Source organism: Mastomys coucha, unplaced genomic scaffold (genome assembly GCF_008632895.1).
Source record: "Mastomys coucha isolate ucsf_1 unplaced genomic scaffold, UCSF_Mcou_1 pScaffold18, whole genome shotgun sequence".
In the NCBI taxonomy this organism is placed as follows: Eukaryota; Metazoa; Chordata; class Mammalia; order Rodentia; family Muridae; genus Mastomys; species Mastomys coucha.
The window spans coordinates 52,022,552-52,040,424 of record NW_022196900.1 but is presented as its reverse complement, the minus strand read 5'-3'; positions in this window follow the sequence as shown (position 1 = coordinate 52,040,424).

Genomic DNA, 17,873 nt, shown 5'->3' with positions numbered 1-17,873 from the left:
GAGGAAAACTAATAATTTTTCTATTTTCAATAATTTATATTTATTTGCAGATAAATTGTCAGATTATAAAACTGTGATTATCTCAAAACTAAACAAGAGGCATGAGAATATAAGAAAAGATTAATATTTCCTCTTCTTTGAAAAATAATATAAAGCATAAAAATATTGGAGGCTGAAATATTTCAATGAGTATCAAAGGTTCATGTGTATCCCCAGGTACATATATATATGTATATGCAGACTGACACATTCATATGGGCATATCAATCTAACTTTTTGTGAAAGAAAAAATATCCCAAAATATTGCCATTTGTCTCTGTTCTATCATAGGTCTTTCTCATTTTTTATTATTTAGGAGTGTTCCGACTATACAAATTAATGAGGATACTTAGCCTAAAGACCTGACTTAGTAAAACTGAGTTTTGATGCACAGTAAAATATGGGATATCTGCTTCAGTACAGAAGCCATAAGAAGTGATGGTATTTAAACATCATCTTAACAGAATACATCTTTATCAACTTTATCATCTTAATACAAATTTACCATATTACATTGTTTTTTATCTACAATATTTTATAGTTGAAAAACTTAAGTTAAACCATAAATTTTGTTAAAAATATTCCGACAAACCTATAAACTTTTAGCCTCAGATATTTTCAACCTTGTATGTCTTTTCAGTATTTGTTATTCAACAATAACATACTACATGTTTGTTATATGTTTCTGGTTACTACATGCCAATCAATACATGTACTAATTCTAGGTAATTTTTGGCTTATTTATTTTCTTGGAAGATTCAGAAATATTTGACAAACTATACTTAATTTTTTAATATATATTATGCTTTTGCATGTGTGTCTGTGTGGAAGAATATACATGTAGGGCACTATTTAATAGTGAGGTACATGTAACAATACTAATATACAGCCAGCAGTAGTGGTACACAACTTTACTTCCAGCACTTGGGAGGCAGAGGCAGGTGGATTCCTGAGTTCGAGACCAGCCAGGTCTACAGTGTGAGTTCCAGGACAACCAGGGCTATACAGAGAAACCCTGTCTCAAATAAAAACAATACTAATATATAAAACAGAAATTTAAACAATACCTAATGCAAAGAAATAAATAAATACAATAGAAGGCTTATGTTCAGAATTTAATGAATGAATCAGAATGTACTCCAGTTGTTCCAGGTGAGAAAGGCTTCATGTCTGTGTTTAACTTTTCCACAAGTAGCTGTTGAAGTTCTCAATAATCTCTGAGAGTTTGTAACAAATGCCTCAGTCAACCACAGCTGTGTGGGTAGTCCTCCGGTGCTTATTGGAAAAACAATATTGAATCTCATGCATACTCTTGAAGTTCTCTCAAATGTCTTCAAAGAATAATGGCCTCTGATATTCTTCTACTCTTAAAATCTCTTGCCTGCACCTCTTACTTTTAAATCTCTTGGAACTGCTGAGGAAATGAATTGTGGAAAGTGTAGTTCTCGGGGTATCTGAAGTCTTTATGTGGAATAGTGCAACACTAAATTGACAATCCAGCAGAGATATACAATGTGACACTAATAAAAAATTCCTGGATAACAGAATTGCAATGGAGAAGGATGTTTTATTTCCACTCATATTTCTCTCAGTTTCCAATTCTTTCACTGAGAATATTATTGATACTATCAGAAATGATGTCTAATTTTTACTGAATAGAATATTACAAATTGGATACTGAAGACAATCCTGGATCCTTTCTTGTTAAAATGAAGCGTGTTGACATCTCAGAGGTATCTTATATACTTCCTGTCCAAAAAAAAAAAAAAACTTATCTGTGCTTATTCATTAGAAGATAGATTATGTCACTATGACAAGATGCTTAAATAGGATAATCATACAGAAACAAAACCCCATTCTGATCATAGATTTGTAGGTCCAAAGGTATAGGACAGGCTCAAATTCTGTTCCTGCTCACTTCATAACTTGGTACATATTGTGAAGCAAATCAAATAGAATATTAAACAAAAGGTTGCATCTCAATCCAGGGCATAAAAAGAGAGGGGAATGGGAAAATGGAATTGGGGCTTTAAATAGAAAATGGGTTTGCATGGTGTTCCCCCAAAGAGAAAGGTTCCTTAAAAAACTGTCATATTTGCCCCAAGAGAAGAGGAGCCTCAGGTGGTGAATAAGGGAGAAAATAAATACTAGGAATATTTGAGGACCCCCTACCTAACAGCAAACAAAGTTAGAGGGAAGGAGATCCTGACCACCCAGACTTGAGAAAGAAAGAGACAATTAATACTCTGGAACAGATTTCTTTCCAGTAATTCTTTTGAATTCTTTCATTAAACTCTTCTGCAAAGAGCCTTACTGTAAGGCTCAGTGTCAAGAGCAGGGGCAGCATCCCTTTTTATGTTCTCTTCTTGTAAGTCATAAAAGAAAATTTAAGAGATGTGAATGTAGTTGGTGGAAGTATAATTTACCAAGTGTACATATGAAATTGCTTTTGAATACTTGTGCACCTTTATACATTGTGAAGTGTTAATGTACTAGGTACAGTGCAAGGCTTCTGGACTTCTAGAACTAATAAGGAGATTTTAGGTGAGGACTCAGAATGTAGTTATTTACCCAATTGCAATCTCTGATTATTCACCTATAAGGTAAAGGTGTTTGATTACATGTTTTGAAATTTTCATTCCAGCTCTGTCAGGCTGTGTTTCCTTGAACACATCACAGCCAGTGCTTGGACAAAATGCCAAACTTGGAAATGTTATCTCCAGTCCCCTACCAGGCATACTACTATCATCTTTCTGCTCTATTGCCCTTAGGCGCCATCCCAAAACATCTCTACTTGGGATTTTTCCAACCTTCTTCTCTTAGTCAGAGTTCATCAGCTCAGTGTCTCTTCCATATCTAATATGATGCATAATATGTGCTGCTGTGATGGTGTGAGCTAATGAGGTAGTGGCTTGCCAGATGGTGTATTTGCATTTTAACAGGGGCCTTCTGGAAACAATGCCTTAGTACAAAGGAGTGCTTTAATTGGTGTGAGTGTTATCAAACAAGGTAGGCTTTCTGAGGAAAAAGACCACAGTTAATGAAATATAAGCCAATCAGTTTGCCAAGCAGAAACTATTTCTATTTTAGATACATAGTGGATTGCCAAAGATAGATTTTAAGATGTTATTAAGGTCTTTGAGTCACCTCTTAAGTGAAAATATTTTCTTTGCATGAAATTCTCATGTTTTCATGAAAACAGTACACTCAAGAATTGAAATAAATCACACAGAATAAAGATACTAAGCTAAATCTAAAGTATCCAGTAGACATATCAGCTTGTACAAAATAAAAAGTGTTCATTACACACTGCCGTTCATTTTGGTGAACAGACTAAGTTAAAATGAAAACTGATATGACACTTTAAAATTTGATGCAAAATTAAGACTACTGCAATGGAAACTGAACTAAAAATCCGGGCACAAGGAGCTAATTGCCAGCACATTAATTTAGCATGTATATAAATCTAAGTTAGCTTGTGGCAAATATCTTAAAATATTGCAATGAAAGTCAATTGCTGAGGATTTTGCATACAAAATTCCCAAAGTATAACTGCTATATACATTTATAGTATTACTGTGTCTAAGACAAAATAAAAGGGGAGGGGAGAGGAAGGGAGAGGAGGGGAAGGGAGTGGAGGTGAGGGGAGTGGAGAGGAGAGAGGAGAGGGGAGGGGAGGGGAGGAGAGAAGTCAAAGAGAAGGGAAGAGTAGGAATCTGGCAGGTGTGCACAGAGTAATTGTAAAGAAGAAATTAATCAATTGGAATGGGAGGTAATGTCTGAGTTTATTGGGTGGTAGTAAATGTTAACTCATTGCATTGTATACACATTTGAAACTGTCAAAACTTTTAGTAAAAAAAGTTTAACTTTAAAGATGAAAAGAGTTAAAAAAACACAGACTTCTCATCGCTACTCTCCTCTGCTCTTCTTCCTCCAATCCCCTCTCCTTCTCTTACCTTCTTTTGGCTTTGCCTTCATTTTTTTAAAATTTATGTATTTATTCACTTTAATTCCCAATATCAGCCCCCTCTCCTTTTGTGCCCTCTCAAATGAATCCTACCCCAGTTTGTTCCTATTCTTCTCCTTTGAGAAGAGGAAGCCTGCCTCCAGGTATCATCACCCCCATTTAAAATCACTGCAAGACTAGGCACATCCTCTCCTTTTCTTTTTGTTTGTTGCACTTCTTGAGCAGGTAGCCGTGGATACTGTGATTTCATGATTACAACAGACATGCCATATTTACAAGACAGCATTTCAAAACATATTCTCCATCTTCTGGCTCTCACAGACCTTCCAACTCATCGTTTTTAATAATCCCTGATTTTTGGAGGACAAGACTTAGATGTCTTGGTTCAGGACTGAGACTAAATCGTCTCATATTCTCAGTGTTTTGAGCATTTGTTTTGATTGTTACACATAGTCAAAAGAAGTTTCTCAAAATAAATCTAAGAATTTCAGTAATATACATATATAAGGACAAGTGTTGATCAGTATAAAGTAAAAATTCCACCTTTAGACCATATAGTCTATAAATGATAGTATTATTTGATATCTAGAAGGAGATATAGATGATAGGTAGATAAATAAAATAGTGTCCTGACCTTAGTGAAGAAAACTCATAGAAAGAATGACTCACATGGAATAAAGCTTGTTTCCAGGGTTAGAATGCTCTTCAGATCTATTCTATCTTCCCCATGCATTTTCCCCATCATATATTACATCCTGATCAAAGTTTCCCCTGCTTCCTCCCTCCTAGTCCTCCCTGCCATTGTTTCTCTAGACTTGGTCCTCCTCCATTTACAATCAGAGAAGGGCAGGTTTCCTGAGTCTGTCAACCAAACATAGCATATCAATTTGTAATGTTAGCCAAAAGTTTATTTAAAAATAATATTTCTAATTGAAATGTATTTTCAATCACTTCCCCTTCCTCTCTCTTTTTCTCCGTTTAGACATTCTAAACTTACCCTCTTCCAATGCCTTTCATGACACCTTTCAATTTAATAGCCTTTTTTCTTTGATTAAGATTCTTACAGACACACACACACACACACACACACACACACACATGCACCCACACATACACACACACACACAGAGAGAGAGAGAGAGAGAGAGAGCAAAAGACAGGGAGAGAAAGGAAATATACGTGAATATACAAATATAACCTGATGAGTCTGTTTTTATTGTCTCAGTTCTTCTGATTTCAGAACTTATCACTGCATTAGGCAGTCTACAAGGGAATTTTTATCTCCTACAGCCCTGGGAGAAGCTATGCATCAGAGTACTGACTAGTTTTTAGCATTCCATAAAAGCCTGAGTATGAAGACCTACTTCATCATCTCTCAAGCATAGAATATTTTAAGAGGATATATGTAAGTCTTTTGTAATGGGTAAATTCTGTTCCCCAGTCATTTGTATTTTGAATTAAACTATATTCATTTTCTAATTTATTTCATAAATATAAGTTGAATTCATTAAGTCATCAGTATATAAACTGTGTCTGGTAATTTGTCCTGATAACTCTTTAAAAGGAGCTCTAATACTGAGTATGAGTAATTCCAGACCCTCAGCCTGAGAACCTTTTTTGTACTCTAGCCATCTTTCTTGTGTAACCCATTTCTGTTTTGCCCTTGTCCTCAGTCTACCTCCCTCTATAAATCTGGAAGCCTATATCCAGACCCATAGGCCACAAACCTTCTTTGTGCTTAAGCCAACATTCTTCAAGAAGAAGTCACATGAGAGGAAATGGACCAGGAGTACATCTCCAGAAGAAACAGCAAGTAACAAGAGACATATGGTTGAAATGTAAAGTATATTAAGTTTTAAATATGCCCAATCTATACCTACCATTGCAATCATGCGCTCATAGAATCTATGACAGTCTACACAAGAGGTAGACCATCAACCCTAAGGCCTGGATGGAAAAGAGACTCACAGGATTCCAATCCTTAATGAAGTAGAATGAGGTAGAAAAGGTAAGATAATGAGCTTCATTATTGTTATTATTATTATTGTTGTTGTTGTTGTTATTTTTTTACTTAGAGCACTGCTTATACTGCCTATTTTCCAAGGCGAACTTCAATTGCCACTTGGAACAGAATGACCTAGAGAAGTCACTGAAACAATGGGCCCTTGTCCTTAATAACCTGCTCGCTTCCAAATACACTTCTGTGGAGTCTTGCTTTGTTGCCCATGTATACTTGAGATTTTAAATTATAAAATTAGAATACAAACTAGACCCAGACATCAAATACCCTCAAGAACTATCCTGGCTTTTACTTAACAGTGGCATCTCTTGATAGGTGGCATAGGTGTTAGAGTGATTATTCCAGAAAGATTCCTGAAACAATAGAACTAGAAAGTAGAATAATCATTGCTGTCAAATGTATACTAACCCATTACCTTGCTAGACTGCATGGGTGCATCTAATCCAGTACTCATACAAATAACTATGGTGAGAATAAACGTGTCATAACACAAAATTAAAATCGTGGATCTGATGAAGAGAAGATATAGGGAAAGAAATCAGAATATATTATACACATATATGAAATTGTCAACAAAATTTTCAGTTATATTAAATACCTCGGGACAGAATTGGTCTTTCTAAGATAAGGTAATTTTTACCCCTTTCAAAATTATTATTAGCTATTGTACATCAGCAAAGTCTGTGTTTATCTAAGGATCATATTTTTGCCTCTATGTTTGATAAAATCTCCACCAAAGCACTTTCTCACAATATGCTTATAATTGTAGTCACTGTACTGTGTTTACACAAAGGAAAGGAAAGTATATAGACTGCAAATTCTTTGGCTTGCTCAAAATGGAAGGTCCATGTTTGTACCAAATATATTGAAGTGACACTTGGTGATACCAGATGGTTCTGTTTTCTAAAGAAGTTTGTGATATTATTGAATATGTTGATTGCTTTCACATGCATAACATAATTTTCAAAACAGAGTAGCTATCAAAGTATAATGATCACTTCCTACTTTATTGACATATTAGTAACAATTGAATTACCAACAGCAATTGTTTTATCAAGTTCATAATATATTTTGTGAAAACAAGCATTGGTGACATACCAAAAATATCATCTCTTTCATATTGCCTTGAAAAAAAAAAGAAAGAGAAGTACAAAGAACTTAAATGATGAGGATAAAAAAGCATCAATTGTATAAGTGCTGTCAGTTCAATTCATAAGTTTCTGACTGCATAGAATAAGCATTTATTGCCAAAGCAAAATGCATTTTTTAGCCAGATCTGTGCTTAGAGTTATTTAAACTGCAATAGAGTAAACATCTTTAATATTCTGCCATAATGTATCATTTATACATCAATGCCATAACAAGCTCCACTAGACAGTTTCTGACAATATTCCATAATGTGATGGTTGCAGTTAAAAAATGATAGTCCGATTGAGTTATATTACTTTTGCTATAAAACCCCACATGGAAAAAAAAAAAAAAAACCCCACATGGAATTAGTAGAACTAGAATTCAATGATATGGCTTTCAGAAGCACATAATATGGTGAGGCTTTGCAAACTGCTGAATTTTGATATAGAGATACATTATGAGCAAGTCTCTGAAACTGGCTCAATAAATATGTGTAAATTAATATGATATCCCCAAACATAAACTAGGACAGAACAAATCAACACAAGCAAATTCCTACTGTGTAGAACTGATAATGAGTTTTAACTTACTGACTTCTATTTTGAATCAGCAGGTTGTATATGAAGGAAATGAGGCATATAAATATTAAGTTGAAGAATATGACTGGAATTCAGATGTACAAAATTTGGCCACAGACATTGCATCCTCCTGCTTCTAAGTGCCCAGATAACTCAGGTAGTTTCAAGCTGAGATTTGGAAATATGTTCCTTTCAAAATATATTTTCATGGTGCAATTCTCATTTGGAAAATTTTTTGAACAACTATATAGTTAAGTAACATGAGTTTAATTGAAACTGTCCCGCAGTTTCACTGTCTTGAAGGGAGGAAAAGACCTGAAACACAGAGTTCGAGAACAAAAGGACAAGAAGCCAAGTTCCAATCAAGGCTTGTTTACTTGGGGATGGTTTGAGCTTATGGTAGGCAGGTAAGAACTGAAAGCTCCAGAAATAAAATATTTGCATAACATAAACATTGAGAAGTCAGAGAAGAGTCAGGTGGGAGTCACTAAAGGCTCAGATGTTCTCAGGCAATAGGTGTTGTCACAGGCATAGTTGTATCTCAGTGTGAACTTCTCCTGCAAATTCAGAGATAAGCTGGTAGTCTGTAGAAGGTCTTTCTGCTTAATTCCCTAGGTGATCGCCTCAGGCGGAAGCCTCCAAAGGCCTGAGGCTGAACTGGACGTGGAGGCAACATTTAATAAGTACTTTCAGTGTGGGGATTTGTTCAATATAGATGATCAGAGAATGATACAGCATTCAGCACATTAGCATTTTACAGCAGACCAAAAGCTATGATGAAATAATCAAAATAAAACAAGAATTAGGAATCAAGATGATAAGAACTATCTCCATATCTAGCAAATGATAAATCTAGCCAGAATATACCTGTGTCCTGCTTGAAACATAGAACTCTTTTTTTCATTTTCAGATGGATTTGTTCCACATGATAGGAGAGTTTGCCAAGTACAGCATGATCTTTGGAAGTTTCAAGTTTTTTTTATCACCTGAGTAGTTCTGGTAAATTTGTGAAAGTCTTTTATTTTTAGTTATTTTGGGGTATACAAGAGATCATTAACAACAGAAGCAGCTGTTATGAATGTTAGTCATTTTAAGGCCTTTTAGTCAAATCAAGAGCACAGAGGACCTTGAGAGTGTAATAATAATTTGCCATTCTCCAGTTCATTAAACAGAGAATTCTGAAATATTTTATACTGTGTTACTTAATATTTGGCTTTTATTAAAAATAGTTGTATTTTTTCTATCTTATTATTCAGCTTTTCCTTATGTATTTTTAGAATATCTTATGGCTTGAGGGAGACAATGGTGTGATTAATGAACAAACTAATTAAAACTTGCAATATATTATTAATAAGATAATTTGTAACCAACATGAATTTCATAGAAATCATTATTGAAGTGTAATAACTAGTGCTTTCTTCAGCTAACATGTAAAAGTAAAACCTTCAGCTAACGTCTCTTTTCTTTCTCCAGACCACAATGAGTTAATGTTTATTTTTAACTCACTAAGAATTTAATGACCACATATCTACTTTCAAATTAAATAAACAAAAACATTTTCTCCTTCTCACCAAGGTTGCAATATTGAATGTATTGAGCCATATATTATTGTATAAAATCTATACAATAATCAAATGCTTTGGGTGGTATAGTCTTTGATTCCTATAAATAAAATAAGCTTAAAATGAGACAAATTATAAAAAAATAAATCTTTTTGTTACCATTTCTTTGGGAATAAACTATAAAAATAAGTGGGAATGTTTTGTATATAGGCTACTTCTGATATACTTTCTTTCTAGAAACACATGGGTTTAGGACTGAAGGAGCATTCTAGTGAAACATTTGTAACTTGCTGTGATTTCTTGAACTTGATGGTATTTGAAAATAAATATATTTTGCTACAGTGTTCGAATACCTGAAAAAAAAGCCAATATTCCATAATCCTTATTTGTCTCCATTCTTATACACATGACGTAAAGATCTAGGAGAGTAATTGTGAAGTCTTATGTAAGTCCTTATCAAACACATGTACAATTTTGTTTCATAAACTTCTCTTTTCTTTTTTCTCTCTGCTTTTACCTTTGTTTTATTTCTCTTCCTTTCTTCTTATCTTTCATTTGTTGTTTCATTCTTCTTTCTTGGGACTCATTTACAGTTATACCCACACAATTTTTACAAAGCATAAAGAGTGATTTGTCAATGATAATATCAAAAGATTAAAACACACCTTAGAAAATTCATCATACAAGCAATGATCTACCTCTTTAACTCTTACTGTGAACTTATTCACTGCACAGGGGGAAAATTAGAACTTTTCATGAACAAATATGGAACTATTTACAAGACTTGAGAAGAAACAAAAATCTGGGAACACACACTGGATTAGGTGAGCTATTACTTGATTTGTGGTAAAAAAAAAAATAGCAGGGCTATTTTTAACTGACTGGGGAACTGATGAAAACAGCAGGCATATTTTTGTACTATTTAATATGGTAACTGTGGAAATATACTTCATATACCCACATAGTACAGGGATCAAAGCCCCCACTTTGTCCCCACAGGACAGACCCCACTTTCAAAGTCTGAACCCCACAATTGGGTTCGCATAAGTTTCATGGTTTTCCTGTGCTCCAAATGAGTGGTGATCATTGGTTCCGCAGATATTCCATCTAATAGTGATTATGTAGCATATTTTCAAGCATTTTGCCTAGTAGAATCAAAATATTCTACCTAAAACTTTCTTAAAGTTGTTTCAGGATATTCCTACCCCAAATTGTGTTTTTTAACTTCTTTCTTTTGTATAAGGTGTTTTTTTTTTAAATATTTTATTTATTTACATTTCTAATGGTATTCAATTTCCCATTTTCCCCTCCACAAACCTCTGATCCAATTCTTCTGCTTCTATAAGGGTGCTCCCTGACACACCAACCCACTCTCACCTCACCACCCTGGCATTCCCCTACACTGGGGCATAGAGCCTTCACAGGACCAAGGGCCTCTTTCTTCCATTGATGTCTGACAAGACCATCCTCTGCTACATATGTGGCTGGAGCCGTGGGTCCCTCCATGTGTACTCTTTCGTTGGTGGTTCAATGTACACAGTGGTTGGAATTTCTCTGTCAACTCTTTTCATCTCCATTCTCTTAGTAGCTGTAAATCCTATCATTTTATATCCAGGAAACTGCATTTTGAAAGACACTGAAAAATTGAGTTATGTCATTCTGTGTGTTAGTTATATGAATATATATTCATATAAGTTATATACTTCAATTTATAATTTGTATAATTCAAGCTATAATTACTATTATTGTTAATTATTTGTTAGCTTTTGAATATTTTAGTATATATGAAATACTAAAATTTAAATGGTTATTTTATAATATGCTCACTCGGTAACTTAATAATTCTTGGTGAAATTTATAGTCAAGACAACCCTGTTCTCTGATGAACTGACTAAGTTTTGGATAATACCTCAATATATGGATAGATACTACTTTTTTCATTTGTGTCTCTAAAGTATCTCTGACTCTTGAGTTCATATTGTCTCTAATTCTTTAGTATCCTTATGAGCTATACTCAGTTTAGTCTAAGATTTAGATTGTTATCAAAACATTAAAAATCACAGACTTGAAAGTTAAGGACTCATGAACTCTATAATATTCCTTGTCGAGAAGAGTAATACATTAAGTATTGTTAAGCAAACTATGTCTCTTCAAAAACTGAGATGTTGCCATGTAACAATACTAAGAATGTTGTGTAAATTTGTCTGGGGAAATATGAGCAAATGTTTGTTTATCCAAGATAGGACACTGAAGGCAGACCAAAAACTGAGTCCTTTTCCAAACAAGCCTTGTCAACCACTGATGCATTTCAGTCTGCCCTTGGTTTGGTATTTGCTCATTGTGCCTTATTCCTCCTTTTTGGAATTGTAATGTATATTATATGGCACTGTATGCTGGTGTGTATAACTTTCCTTTTGATGTTATGTGGGTTACAATTAAGAGATTACCTTGCTTACAGAAGAGACATGTGCTTTGAACTTTTATAGGCGATACCTTCTATTCATAGGTAATCCCTACAGGATAAGAGTTGACTAGGCTATGCGAGCTCCTCTATAGTAAATATAATTGATGTCTTCCTAATAGAAAAGACTTTGCTTGGTGTGTGTCTCGTTCACCATTATGCACCCCTTGAACAGTAATGAATGTGTTCACCATAATTCTGAACCTTGTTGACATTTTTCTCTCTGACAGCATCGTATCTAGAATTGTGAGAAAGAAAATTTCTCTTTATGATATTGCTACCTTGTCTCTAGTGTTTTCCTACAGCAGCGTAATAGTAGAATGCATTAAGTTAATATCAAAGTAATGAGGGAGGATATAGAGGAAATAATGATATTTCCTAGGAAATATTAGTAAATAAATTATCATGAGTAAAATATTGGAGGAATATGGAAAATTATGGCCATCTGGATCTCTCTCTCTCTTTCTCTCTCTCCATATATATGAGAGAGAGGAAAAGAGAGATGCTAGAAAGTGGAGGAATTGCAGGCATTACTGTAAAGTTATGAATGATTTACTGGAATTATATCCATGTCCTAGTTTTGGGTGGTTGGCTGGACTTAAAAGCAATATACTGGGATATGTGACAGGAATATTTCTATGGCTCAAAGCATTCAGTGTGTCCCATGACATCTCCTAATTAGATTTAATAAAATATAAGAAAGAAATCATTTGAATGAAGAACTTAGTAAAGGGATGAACAATGGCAAGCCTTGGAAAATGTGCAGCCTGATCAGGGAAAGTTAAGTAATTGTGTTTAGAAGAGATTGTATAAAAGGATACCAGGTCATGAAGAGGTATATTCTAACTATTGAGGATAAGGATCAGTGATCTTATACATTTCTTAGAGATCTTTAGTGCTAAGTATTTAAGAGCTGAACGTTCTCATTTGCATGAGATTAGACATAGAATCTCAGCAACTGGCTTCCAAAGTATGTCTCATGTCTTCATTTCCTGCAATTTGATTCATTAGTACTACACTGATCTTGCTGTGGGTCTAAATACTGCTCTGAAATGCAAAGGCATTGAGCCTTGGAAGATTCAGTGCTCTATTTATTTGAGTATTATGCATAGTTCACTAGCTTTGGGATAATGGGTTTCTTTTAAATTTCAAAGAATGCTAAAGAGAGCTCAGGTAGAGTATTGCCACAACCTTAATCACCAGACTGCTCTCTTTGGGAAATACTCAGTGTGGCTATGTAGAGATGCTCCAAGACTCCAGAAGTACAGTCACTAACTAGTATGTCAAAACCAGAAAGGAAATATAGAGGCATGTGAAGTCAATAAATGAAAGTTCAAGTATGATCTATACTTAAAGGCAGAATAACAGTAATGTCAATGGCCTGGAGGGACAAACCTCTGTTAGAAGATTGAACAAAGATTCAAAGATTATCCTCAAGACTGAAGATGTAAGGTTATTTATGTTGTGGGTTCTAGTGAAATTTCAACTTCCAGGATACAACAAGTTACTCAACCAGTGGTACTTTATTGATTTGAACAACAAATTGACCAGCCAGAAACATAACACAGACTTGTCAGCTGTACTGCAACCACAAACTTCAGAATGAGCAGGTTCTAAGCCTGAAAACTACAAACAGCATTGGTAAGAAAATATCATAAAAATAAAATAAAAAACTACAAACAGGTGGGCCATCTAAAATTATACAAAAGGGAACAAAGGCAGGTTAGCTTCTTAATAAATAGGTTCATGATTCATGGTTTTTGAGTTTGAATGTTGAAAGGAATTGAGAAAAGAGAGAGAGAAAGAGAGAGAACAGTAAAGAAGGAAGAAAGGAAGGAATGAAAGAAGGAAAGGAAGGAAAGAGGGAAGGAAGGAAAAGAAAGGAAGGAGAAAGAAAGAAGGGAAGGATAAAAATACATCTGTAATAGGAGGTTTCTGGGTAGGGAGGAAGGGACCAGGAAAGGGGTTAACATTTGAAATATAAATGGAGAAAATATCATATATATATGAAACAAAAATACACCTTTACTTTTGGCTTGACTTTAACTGGCACTCAAATACCAGCAAGTGAATGGCTGGCTTAATATAGAAGTATCCATGCCAAACCTCATTCTTTTCTCTTGTAGGTTTTGGACTTTTAGGAACTGTTACTCTTTTTCTTTTTACATAGTTTCCTCTTTTCTAACAGAAACATTTACTCATCCCTGCCTAACCACAGTAGTTGGGGAATATCTAATATATTTCACAGGCTAGAGAGCAATCTCCTAGGACTATGATATCCTGTCACCATCACCCACAATAAGTAAGACTTTGAATTAAGCTTTGAAGGTAATTCTGAATTTAGTTATAACTCTTAGACTATTAGATGAAATCAGCATATTGGTATTTGAGGACATGAATGAGGTATTATGAACCACAGAAATCAGATGCTGTTCCTGGAAATTGCTCTTCCACATCCAGGCTTGGTTAAAGAGTTGCCTATGAATCTTGACACTGAATCCTTCTAAAAACTAATTCTTTTGTTTGGCCTAATGTGTTTTAAATTACTGACCACATTCTATATGTAATGTTAGCAAAACTTAAAGGCTACCCTCATGATGTTAGTAACACTAGAAGTCTTGTTTTAAGCATCCAAAAAGTATGGAAGACATAAATTGAACAACTAAACATTTAAAGATACTAAAAGCAAATGATGCCCTTTCATCCAGTCCTTTCTGCCCAGACAGACTGCTAGCTACACTGCTCTTCAGAAGACACCACATCCTGAGACATCCCAGGAGATCCTTGGTACTCAGTACATCTGGTAAGAACCCTCCTGAAGTCCCACAGTTGTCAATGGGAGCCCATTGGACTCTGAACCCATCTCCCCCTCCAAAACCCCTGCCCACCTAATTCCACATACCTTATGGCCAGTCTTTTCTGCAGGGACAGACAGCTAGCTAGTGTGCTTCCCTGAAGACACCAACAGTCTGAGGCACCCCAGGAGATCCACTGCATGCAGGGCAACTGAGCAACTGATCACCAGATTGTCTGCTCCCCTGAACGAACACACCACAGCTTGAAGGCATCCCAGGATTTAGTTCCTCTCCACACAGGAAAACCATGCAACCACAGTCTGAAGATTTCCCAGGGGCTCCCCAGCATGCAGGGTAATTGACCCAACAGACTAAAAGCCTCTCTGTAGTTCTGCTGAACACAGGAAAACAGAAACCATAGTCCTTTGGTTACCCCTAGAGAATAGCTTCACATAGGACAATAGCTTGACTACTCCTCTGAAGACCCAACAGTTTGAAGGCATCCCAGGAGATCTAATGAAGCAAAGGCAAGAGATCAGCAGCTTCTTTGTCCCTCTGAAGATCCCACAGTTAGAAGGCCTGCAACAGCCTGAGGCACCCCAGGAGATCCACTGCAAGCAGGGCAACTGAGCAACTGATCACCAGATTGTCTGCTCCCCTGAACACACCAGAGCTTGAAAGCATCCCAGGATTTAGTTCCTCTCCACACAGGAAAACCTGTGCCACAGGCCTGCCAGGAGAAATGAAGCAACCCAGGTCAAAAAGGGCAGACTGCAGAGAGAGTCACCCAGACCAGCAAACAAAGATAACCAGATGGCATGAGACAAGTGCAAGACCATAAACAACAGAAGGAAATGTACATGGGCATTATGAGAAACCAGTTCTCCCACTACAGCAAGCCCAGAATACACCAACACACCAAAATCAGGAAGCTGATCTAAAATCCTATCTCATGGAGATAATACAGTCCTTTAAGGAGGAGGTAAATAATTCACTGAAAGAAATACAGGAAAACAGAGGTAAGCAGGTAGAACCCCTTAAAGGGGAAACAAGTAAATCTCTTAAAGAAATATAGGAAAATATAGTTAAACAGGTGAAGGGATTGAATAAAGCAGTCCAAGACCTAAACATGGGAGTAGAAACAATAAATAAAACACAAATAGAGGCAAACTTGGAAATGGAAAACCTAGGAAAGAGGTCAGGAATTAGAGATGTAAGCATCAACAATAGAATACATGAGATAGAAGACAGAATCTCAGATGTAGAAGATAGCATAGTAGAGATTGACACAACTTTCAAAATTCAAAACATAGAAAATTCCTAACCCAAATCATCCAAGAAATTCAGGACACAATGAAAAGACCAAATCAACAATAATTGGAATAGAAGAGAACAATTATTCCCATTTCAAAGGACCTTAAGACATCTTCAACAAAATCATAGAAAAAAGGCAACTCAACCTAAAAAAATAAAAATAAGATTGCCATAAATGTACAACATCATAGAAGAAAACCTCCCCAAATTAAAGAAAGAGATGACCATGAATGTACAAGAAGCCTGTAGAGCATCAAATAAATGGGACCAGAAAAGAAAATCCTCTAGTCACATAATAGTAAAAAAACTAAATGCACAGAACAAAGAATGAATATTAAAAGATCTAAGTGAAAAGGGCCTAGTAACATACAAAGGTAGACCTATCAGAATTACACCATACTTCTGAACAGAGACACCAACAGCCAGAAGAGCCTGGTCAGAAGTCATGCAGACTCTAAGAGAACACAGATGCCAGCCTAGGCTACTATTCCCAGCAAAACTCAGAATCAGCATAGATGGAGAAACCAAAATATTCCAGGACAAAATCAATTCAAACTATCTATCTACCAGTCCAGCCCTACAGAGGATTCTAGAAAAAAAGTTCCAACACAAGGATAGTACTGAAACCAAAGAAAAGACAAAATGGTAATCATTTCACAACAAAGCCAAAAGGAGAGAACCACATGCATATAAATCCACCTACAAAAAAATATAACAGGAATTAATAGTCATCTGTCTTTAATATCTCTCAATATTAATGAACTCAATTCACCTTTAAAAAGACATAAGCTGGATATGCACACAGGATTCAGCATTTTGCTGCATATAAGAAACATACCTAAATAAAAAAGACAGGCACTATCTCAGAGGACAAGGCTGGAAAAAGATCTCCCAAGCAAATGGTCCAAGGAAACAAGCTGGAGTTTCCATCCTAATATCCAACAGACTTTCAACCAAAAGTATCGAACAAGATGAGGAAGGACAATCCATATTCATCAAAGGGAAAAATTGTCCAAGAGAAGGTCTCAATTCTGCACATCTATTCCCAAAATGCAAGGGCACCATATTCATAAAAGAAACCTTACTAAAGCTCAAAGCACACACTGAACCACACACAATAATACTAGAAGACTTTAATGCTTCAATTTCACTACTGGAGAAGTCATTGAAACAGAAAATAAACAGAGACACAGTGAAACTAATAGAGGTTATGAACCAAATGGATTTAACAGATATCTACAGAACATTTCACCCTAAAACAAAAGAATATACCTTCTTCTCAACACCTCATGGTGCCTCTCCAAAATCAACCATATAATTGGTCACAAAACAACTCTCAACCAATATATGAAGATTGAAATAATCCCATGCATTCTGTCAGATCACCACGGCCGAAGGCTAGTCTTCAATAACAACAAAAACAACAAAAAGGCCACATACACATGGACACTGATCAACACTCTACTCAATGATAACTTGGTCATGGAAGAAATAAAAAAAGAAATTAAAGACTTCCTAGAATTCAATGAAAATGTTGACACAACATACCCAAACGTATGGGAAACAATGAAAGCAAGTGCTAAGAGGAAAATTCATAGTAGTAAGTGCCCTGGTAAAGAAAATGGATAGATCTTACATTGGCAACTGACAGCACACCTGAGAGCTCTAGAACAAAAAGGAGCAAACTCACCCAAGAGGAGTAGATGGCAGGAAACAGTCAAACTCAGGGCTGAAATCAAACAAATAGAAACAAAGAGAACAATACAAAGAATCAACAAAACCAAAAGCTGGTTCCCTGGGAGAATCAACAAATAGATAAACCCCTAGCCAAACTAACTAAAGGGCCCAGTTACTGTATTCAAATTAACAAAATCAGAAATGAAAAGGGAGACATAACAACAGAAAACAGAGTAAATTCAAAACATAATCAGATATTACTACAAAAGCCTATATTCAACAAAACTGGAAAATCTATATAAAATGTATGGTTTTCTAGGTAGATAGCA